Source organism: Macaca thibetana, chromosome 17 (assembly GCF_024542745.1).
Source record: "Macaca thibetana thibetana isolate TM-01 chromosome 17, ASM2454274v1, whole genome shotgun sequence".
In the NCBI taxonomy this organism is placed as follows: domain Eukaryota; kingdom Metazoa; phylum Chordata; class Mammalia; order Primates; family Cercopithecidae; genus Macaca; species Macaca thibetana.
In genome coordinates, this window is record NC_065594.1 from 93,470,633 (window position 1) to 93,478,863 (window position 8,231).

Genomic DNA, 8,231 nt, shown 5'->3' on the forward strand with positions numbered 1-8,231 from the left:
TGTTATGTCTTTTTTTTTATTTTTCTTTTCCAATAAACTTTTATTTTGGTCTAATTTGAGATTTACAGAAAAATGGCAGAGAGAGTACAGAGAGCTTCTATGTGCCCCTCACCTAGTTTCCCCCATTGTTAACCTCTTACGTACCATGGAACATTTGTCATGACTAAGAAACCAACGTTGGTAGTTACCATTAACTAAAATCCAGCCTTTATTTGGATTTCACCAGTTTTTCCCTAATGTCTGCTTTCTGTCCCAGAGTCCCATCCAGGCACACACTACATTTAGTCATCCCGTCTCCTTTGCGGTCTCTCGCCTGTGACAGTTCCTCAGACTTCCCTTGTTTCTCATGACCCTGACAGTTCTGAGGAGTACTGGCCAGGCAGTCTGAAGAATGTCCCTCCATTGGAGTTGGTCTGATGTTTCTCAAGCACCTTTCTCATCACATCCTGCTGGGTGGTTGTAACCACCACATCACCTATCCCAGGCAGTGCTCACCTTGGCCACCTGGTCACAGTGGTGTCTGCCAGGTTCCTCCACTGTCAAGTTCCTGTTTTTCCCTTTCCATACTCTGTGGGTTGAGGAGGTTTAAGCTCCAACCCCGGGAGAGAGCAGTATCTGCATGTTATTCTTCTTGAAGATTTGTTTCTTCTCTCCTGTTTATTCAGTCATTTATCAGTATGGACTGGTGTACCTACAGGCATGTCTTGGGGACATTGCAGTTTTGGTTCCAAACTGGCGAAATAAAGCAAATATCACAATAAAACAAGTTTCACAAATTGTTTGGTTTCCCAGTACATATAAAAGTTACGTTTATACTGTAGTCTATTAAGTACGTAATAGCATTATGTCCAAAAAACAGTGTACACACCTTAATTTAAAAATACTTTCAGGAATTCGAGACCAGCCTGGCCAACATGGCAAAACCCTGTTTCTACTAAAATACAGAAATCAGCCAGGCGTGGTGGCACGTGCATGTAATACCAGCTACTTGGGGGGCTGAGGCAGGAGAATCACCTGAACCCCAGAGGCAGAGATTGCAGTGAGCTGGACAGCACACCCACCACTGCACTCCAGCCTGGGCAACAGAGTGAGACTCCATCTAAAAATAAAAATAAAAAAAAAAAGAGAACACTTTATTGTTAAAAAAAAATGCCTTTAACATTGAAACCCTTAGCAAGTTGTAATCTTTTTGCTAACGGAGGGTCTTGCCTCCATGTGGGTGGCTGATGATGATGGTTGCTGAAGGCTGGGGTGACTGACTGGTAACTTCTTCAAATAAGACAGTGAAGTTTGCTGCATTGATTGACTCTTTGATGAAAGATTTCTCTGTAGCATGTGATGCTGTTTGACAACGTATTACAGTAGAACGTCTTTCAAAACTGGAGTTAATCCTCTCAAACCCCAACGCTGCTTTATCAGCGAAATTTATGGAATCTTCTAAATCCTTTGTTGTTGTTTCAGCAATGTTCAGTATCTTCACCAGGAGTAGATTCCGTTTTAAGAAACTATTTTCTGTGCTTATCCATAGAGAGCAACTCCTCATCTATTAAAGTTTTATCATGAGATTGCAGCAATTCAGTCACATCTTTAGGCTCCATTTTTAGATTTTATTTCTTTTTTATTTATTTGTATATTTTTTGACACAGAGTCTCATGTGTTGCCCAGGCTCATCTCGAACTCCTGGGTTCAAGCAGCCCTCTCACTTCAGCCTCCCAAGTAGCTGGGATTACCGGCACACACCACCACGCCCAGCTCCACTTCTAATTTTAGTTATCTTGCTATTAGATCACCACATGCTGCAAGCAACTTCTTCCAAACTCCCATTTTGACCACTCCTCATGAATCACAAATGTTCTTAATGGCATTTAGAATGGTGAATCCTTTCCCGAAAGTTTTCTGTGTTCTTTGCCCAGATCCGTCTGAGGAATCACTCTATGGCAGCTATAGCCTTACAAAACGTATTTCCTAAAAGATAAGACTTGAAATTCAAAATGACTCCTTGATCCGTGAGCTGCAGATGGATGTGTTAGCAGCATGCAAACAGCATTCGTCTTGTACATCTCCCACGGAGCTCATGGGTGACCAGGTGCATTGTCAGATTGTCAATGAGCAGTGATGCTTTGAAAGGAATCATTTTCTGAACAGTAGGTCTCAAGGGTAGGCTTAAAATAGTAAACCATACTGTAAACAGAGGTGCTGTCACCTAAACTTTTTCTATTTTTAAAGCACAGGCAGAATAGACTTAGCTCTCAGATTTTCTTCAAAATGTGAATGAGCATTGGCTTTAGTTTAAAGCCTCCAGCTGCATTAGCCCCTCACAAGTCAGCCTGTCCTTTGAAACAAGGCATCGACTCCTCTTCAGCTATGAGAGTCCTAGATGGCATCATATTCCAATATAAGGCTGTTTTGTCTGCCTTGATTATCTGCTGTTTAATGTGGCCATCTTCATTAATGATCTTTGCTAGACCATCTAGATGGCTTCTCCATCAGCAATTGCTGTTCCCTCTTGCACTTTTTATGTTGTGGAGATGGCTTCTGTCCTTAAACCTCATGAAAAGTCTCTGCTAGTTTCTACCTATTCTTTTGCAGCTCCCTCGCCTCTCTCAGCCTTCATAGAATTGAAGAGAGTTAGGGTCTTGCTCTGGATTAGGCTGGCTTACAGCAATGTTGTGTCTCGTTTGGTCTTGTATCCAGATCACTCAGACCTTCTCCCTATCAGCAATGAGGCTGTTTCACTTTCTTTTGTGTGTTTAATGGAGAAGCACTTTTAATTTCCTTCAATAACTTTTCCTTTGCATTCACAACTTGACCAACTGTTTGGTGCGAGAGGCCTTGCATTTGGCCGATTTTGGCTTTTGATGTGCTTCCTCACTTTCCGGCCATTATTTCTTTAGGGTTTTGTTGTTGTTTGTTTGCCCTTTTCCTCTCTTGTTGGGATTCCTATATGCGTGTGTTGGTATTTCTGATGGTGTCCCGTAGGTTCTGTTCTTGTGCTCCTCAGACTGGATAAGTTCAACTGCCTTCTCTTCACCTTTGCTAATTCTGCCTGCTCAAGTCTGCTGCTGAATCCTTCCAGTGAATGCTGTGATCTCAGCTGTTGTGTTTTTCAGTTCCTGAGTTTCTATTTGGTTCCTTTTTATCATTTCTGTCTCTGTTCACATTTTCTGTTTGTTCATACATCACTCTCCTGGTTCCTTTAGTCCGTTTTCCAGGGTTTCTGCTAGCCCTGTGAGCATATTAATACAGTTGATGAACATCTTTGACTAGTAATTCTAATATCTGGGCTTCCTCAGGGACAGTTTCTGTCATATTCTTTTTTTCCCATAAGTCAGCCATATTTTCCATTTTATTTGTGTGCTTTGTAATTTTGTGTTGAGAACTGTACAGTTTGAATATGACACTGCAGTAGCTCTGGAAATCACAGTATCCCTTTCCTCAAGGATTGCTTCTGTTACATGTTGAGGGCTGCAGTTCATTTGTGTAGTGAATTTTCCAAGTTATTTTTGCAAAGTCTGTATTCCTGAGGTTCCTGGTCTTTTTATTGTCTCTCTGGTCAGCCTGTAACCTGACAGAGATTTCCTTAAGTGTCTGGATCTTTTCTTTTTTTTGAGATGAGGTCTCTGTCACCTAGGCTACAGTGCAGTAGCATGATCATAGCTCACTACAGCCTCTAACTCCTTGGCTCAAGGGGTCCTCTCGCCTCAGCCTCCCAAGTAGCTAGGACTACAGGAATGCACCACCATGCCTGGCTAATTTATTTATTTTTATTTTTGTAGAGACGCAGTCTCACTATGTTACCCAGGGTGGTCTTGAACTCAGGGGCTCTGATGATCCTCTCGCCTCAGCCTCCCAAAGTGCTGGGATTACAGGCATGAGTAACCGTGGCTGGCCCAATATCTGGATCTTTTTTTTTTTTGAGACAGAGTCTCACTCTGTCGCCCAGGCTGGAGCACAGTGGTGCGATCTCAGCTAGCTGCAAGCTGCACCTCCCAGGTTCACACCATTCTCCTGCCTCAGCCTCCCGAGTAGCTGGGACTACAGGCTCCCGCCACCTCGTCTGGCTAGTTTTTTGTATTTTTTACTAGAGATGGGGTTTCACTGTGTTAGCCAGGATGGTCTCGATCTCCTGACCTCGTGTTTTTTTTCTTTTTTTAAAGTGTATGTCTCTAAATTTTCTGACAGATGGTATTGGGGAAATTGCTGCAGCCTAAGGGGTCGAGACAAAGGCACGCATCTACGCTGGTCCCTCAGGGCACCATTATATGACCAAAATGCACAGGGTCCTCGCTGAGGACAGGCTGCAGCAGGTACATAGGCTGTCCATCCACACCACCCTCTGAACCAAAAAGCTGCAGCCTCTGCATCATCAAGCCTTCCCCGGGTTGCAGTAAGCATCTGATGAGGTGACAGAGTTAGAAAACAGTTGATTCTCCTAATTTTTTGTCCAGCTTAATGGTGGTTTTGGAGAAGAACCAATCAATTCAATCCCCGAAGCTTCCTGCCCTGCCGTTTTCTATGACGTCACTGCTCTCTTTAAATATTAGTCATATTTTAAAAAAAACTATAGGCTGGGCATGGTGGCTCACGCCTGTAATCCCAACACTTTGGGAGGCCGAGGCAGGGAGATCACGAGGTCAGGAGATCGAGACCATCCTGGCTAACACGGTGAAACCCTGTCTCTACTAAAGATACAAAAAATTAGCCAGGTGTGGTGGCAGGAGCCTGTAGTACCAGCTACTCGGGAGGCTGAGGCAGGAGAATGGCGGGAAGCCGGGAGGCGGAGCTTGCAGTGAGCTGAGATTGCACCACTGCACTCCAGTCTGGGGGACAGAGCGAGACTGTCTCAAAAAAGAAAAAAAAAACTATAGCTAAATAATAGTCATATAAAATTGTTTGCAATACTTATCAAAATTCAGTTTTACTTTTGAAAGTCATAGTATTTAAGATAATAAACATTAATACATTTGTGATGCTTTAAAAAGCTCAAAGAATCGAACAGCCATTGTAACAGAAAATCATAAAGCTAGATTTTCTTTATGATATAATTTGTCATGTAAAATCAAACTATTTTAGAATCTTGATATGACTCCTAGGTGATAACTGTACAAGCAAACACCGCCGCCACTCTTTTCGTCATTCTAATAAAGAGAGAGGATTATATGCTTCATTGGTTTAAAGTCCTTTATTCAAACGCTCCTACTCCTAACGTCAGAGGACACATTACTCTACTTTTTCATAAAAGAAAAACAAACTTGTATAGTTACTACAAAGCATCTACTCACAGCATCATTAACAAATTAGGCATTAAACAGAAGTGAATTTTCCAGGCAACCGAACTGCCTTAAACACAAAACTTTTTATCTTAACCTATCTAAAGTGTATTCCCTGTATTTCTACCTTCTGAAGCAGAACAGTGGTAGCGTTCATTTCTTGAGGATCCCCAGGTGTTAACTCCAGTAAATCTTTTTTTTTTTTTTTTTTTGAGACGGAGTCTCGCTCTGTCGCCCAGGCTGGAGTGCAGTGGCGCGATCACGGCTCACTGCAAGCTCCGCCTCCCGGGTTCCCGCCATTCTCCTGCCTCAGCCTCCTGAGTAGCTGGGACTACAGGCGCCCGCCACCGCGCCCGGCTAATTTTTTGTATTTTTAGTAGAGACGGGGTTTCACCGTGGTCTCGATCTCCTGACCTTGTGATCCGCCCGCCTCGGCCTCCCAAAGTGCTGGGATTACAGGCTTGAGCCACCGCACCGGCCTCCAGTAAATCTTTTAAGGAGGGCTTTCTTCCCCGTCATACAGCTGAGGGTCTAGCACTGTTGTATGGTGCGCTGAAGACCAGCGTTCAGACCCCATCCTGTCTGCAGTCATCGCAGTGAAATCAGATACTGTGCTGGAAGTTAACACAGCAATACACTTAGAGACCACGAGTTACCCCATGCTAAATTAGACTCCAACTAATGTGTTTTCTTGTTTTCATTTTTAAATGGCTTTTCTGTCTCTCTGTCAGGCATCATGTGTGCCTCCCCTGTCTTGAGTTGGGGGTAGAAAATCAAGTGACTGAACTTAATTATTTTTAAAACAACTAAAATGAAAGTATTATATTAATAAAGTGCTGAGTTTTTACATTTATTTTTCCTGCCAGAGGAAAAAAAAAAAGAAAACCATTTAGTTTTCTCACTGATCACTGTTAGGATTTTTTTGGTTTCTGTAAGTGAATGTCCGGTAGGTGAGCCATTACTCTGTTGACAGTGCTTTACGACACAAAATGCAAAGGGTTCAGACACTTGACTAAGCTGTAATTCAGATTAGCAGCAGTGCTAACATCAGTGTTTAGGCCTCCTGAGAGTAAAAACAATGTGTCATCATACTGCCAAGTATTGTTCCTGTTACTACCCAGTTCTTCAGTATCTCATGACAAGTTTCTCCTAAAAAGGTGTCCTTCTCGCTAACTACAGTGGCCATGTTATCCTTAAGGGAAATACTTGGAAGTGTTATGGTCACCAGCTTCTTCAAGTCACTGTCATCTACCAATGAGATAGGGGCTACCAAGTAAAATGTAGCCCGGGGCCACATTCACAGATGGAAGTGTTCAGTTAAGCAAAAGTAAAGTTACATAGTATACAGCCCACATGAAGAAAGGTTTGGAGATTATTTCTTACTGCTTTGCTTTGGCTGTAAAGTTCTCTACATGTATCAAACAGAACATTTCAACAGGCTGGCTAATGTGTAGGAAGCTAGATTTTCTTTATGATATAATTTGTCATGTAAAATCAAACTATTTTACAAGTGTATTTCATTCACTGTATCTTAAAATTCATGTAAGATTTTATTTAAAGATAATTTCATCAAACAGCTGAATTCTAAAATCCTTTTTTTCAAAATCATTTTTCAGAACTTTGCAATAACAGGAAGTAATGAATCAGGTGTTTAAAAATTGACTTGGGAGGAAGAAACATTTGGACATTTTGCTAGCTAGGTTTACAAAATATACACATGCAGCAAACATGAGTCCCTTTACGTATACAGTGCAGTAAAGGGAGAAGTGGAAATGTTCACGGTTCTGGGGAAGGTCAAATGAAGGCTCCCTCACGTTGGCTGAGGCCAACCTGGCTTCAGCCAAGAACAGGTCTTTGCAGTGGTGAGGGCAAAACACGAACACAAGAAATACCCTGTTACTGTACCTGGTTGTGCCTGGTGAGAGGCGGGACCAGCTCTTTTTTCTCCATTTGGTAATTTTAGGAAATTTGGCAGAGTTGATAAATCCCCTGGTGCAAGATTGCTTCATTAAGAATGTGTTATAGATGGCAGATGTGAAGTTCAACAGTCCTTTTTATTATCCCAGCCTAATAACATGACTAGAGGTAAAATTAAATATTGAGTTAATTGTTTAATATTTTAAAACTAGAGGGAAGACATACAAACAGATTGAGAGCAGTTTCTTTTTTTTTTTTTTTTTTTTTTTTGAGACGGAGTCTTGCTCTGTCGCCCAGGCTGGAGTGCAGTGGCCGGATCTCAGCTCACTGCAAGCTCCGCCTCCCAGGTTTACGCCCTTCTCCTGCCTCAGCCTCCCGTGTAGCTGGGACTAGAGGCGCCCACCACCACACCCGGCTAATTTTTTGTATTTTTAGTAGAGACGGGGTTTCACTGTGTTAGCCAGGATGGTCTCGATCTCCTGACCTTGTGATCCGCCCGTCTCGGCCTCCCAAAGTGTTGGGATTACAGGCGTGAGCCACCGCGCCCGGCCGAGAGCAGTTTCTTTATAATCAGAATATATCTCCTATATTTTAAACACTGCAGGAACAAACATTTAAAATAAATGGTTTCATTCTGCCCCTCACTATATGGTAAAATATTTTATCTGGCAACCACATTTTCCTACTTTTAATCACACACATCATCAGAGCTTTTCATCAGCCTAACTAGTCTTCCTACTCACTGAGCCTGGTCTAGGCACTTTTACCACGGCCATATTTTTGCTAAGATCCCTGCAGACTGTGAACTACGAAAACCAGCCCCTGGCCCCGCTTGTGGGTGCTGCAGAGCCGCGTGTGAACTGCTCATAGGAAGCCACGTCTCTGGGCGGGGTGGCTCTCGGGCCTGTGGATCCGCCTAAAAGCTTTTCTGCCAGTGACGCCCTTGGTCTCTGGATGTGTTCAAGCCTCAGTGATGTTATTCTCTGGTTTCCTGTGTGTGCTTGAGATTCTTGGGAGAAAGCATGCTGCAGATGAAATATACAG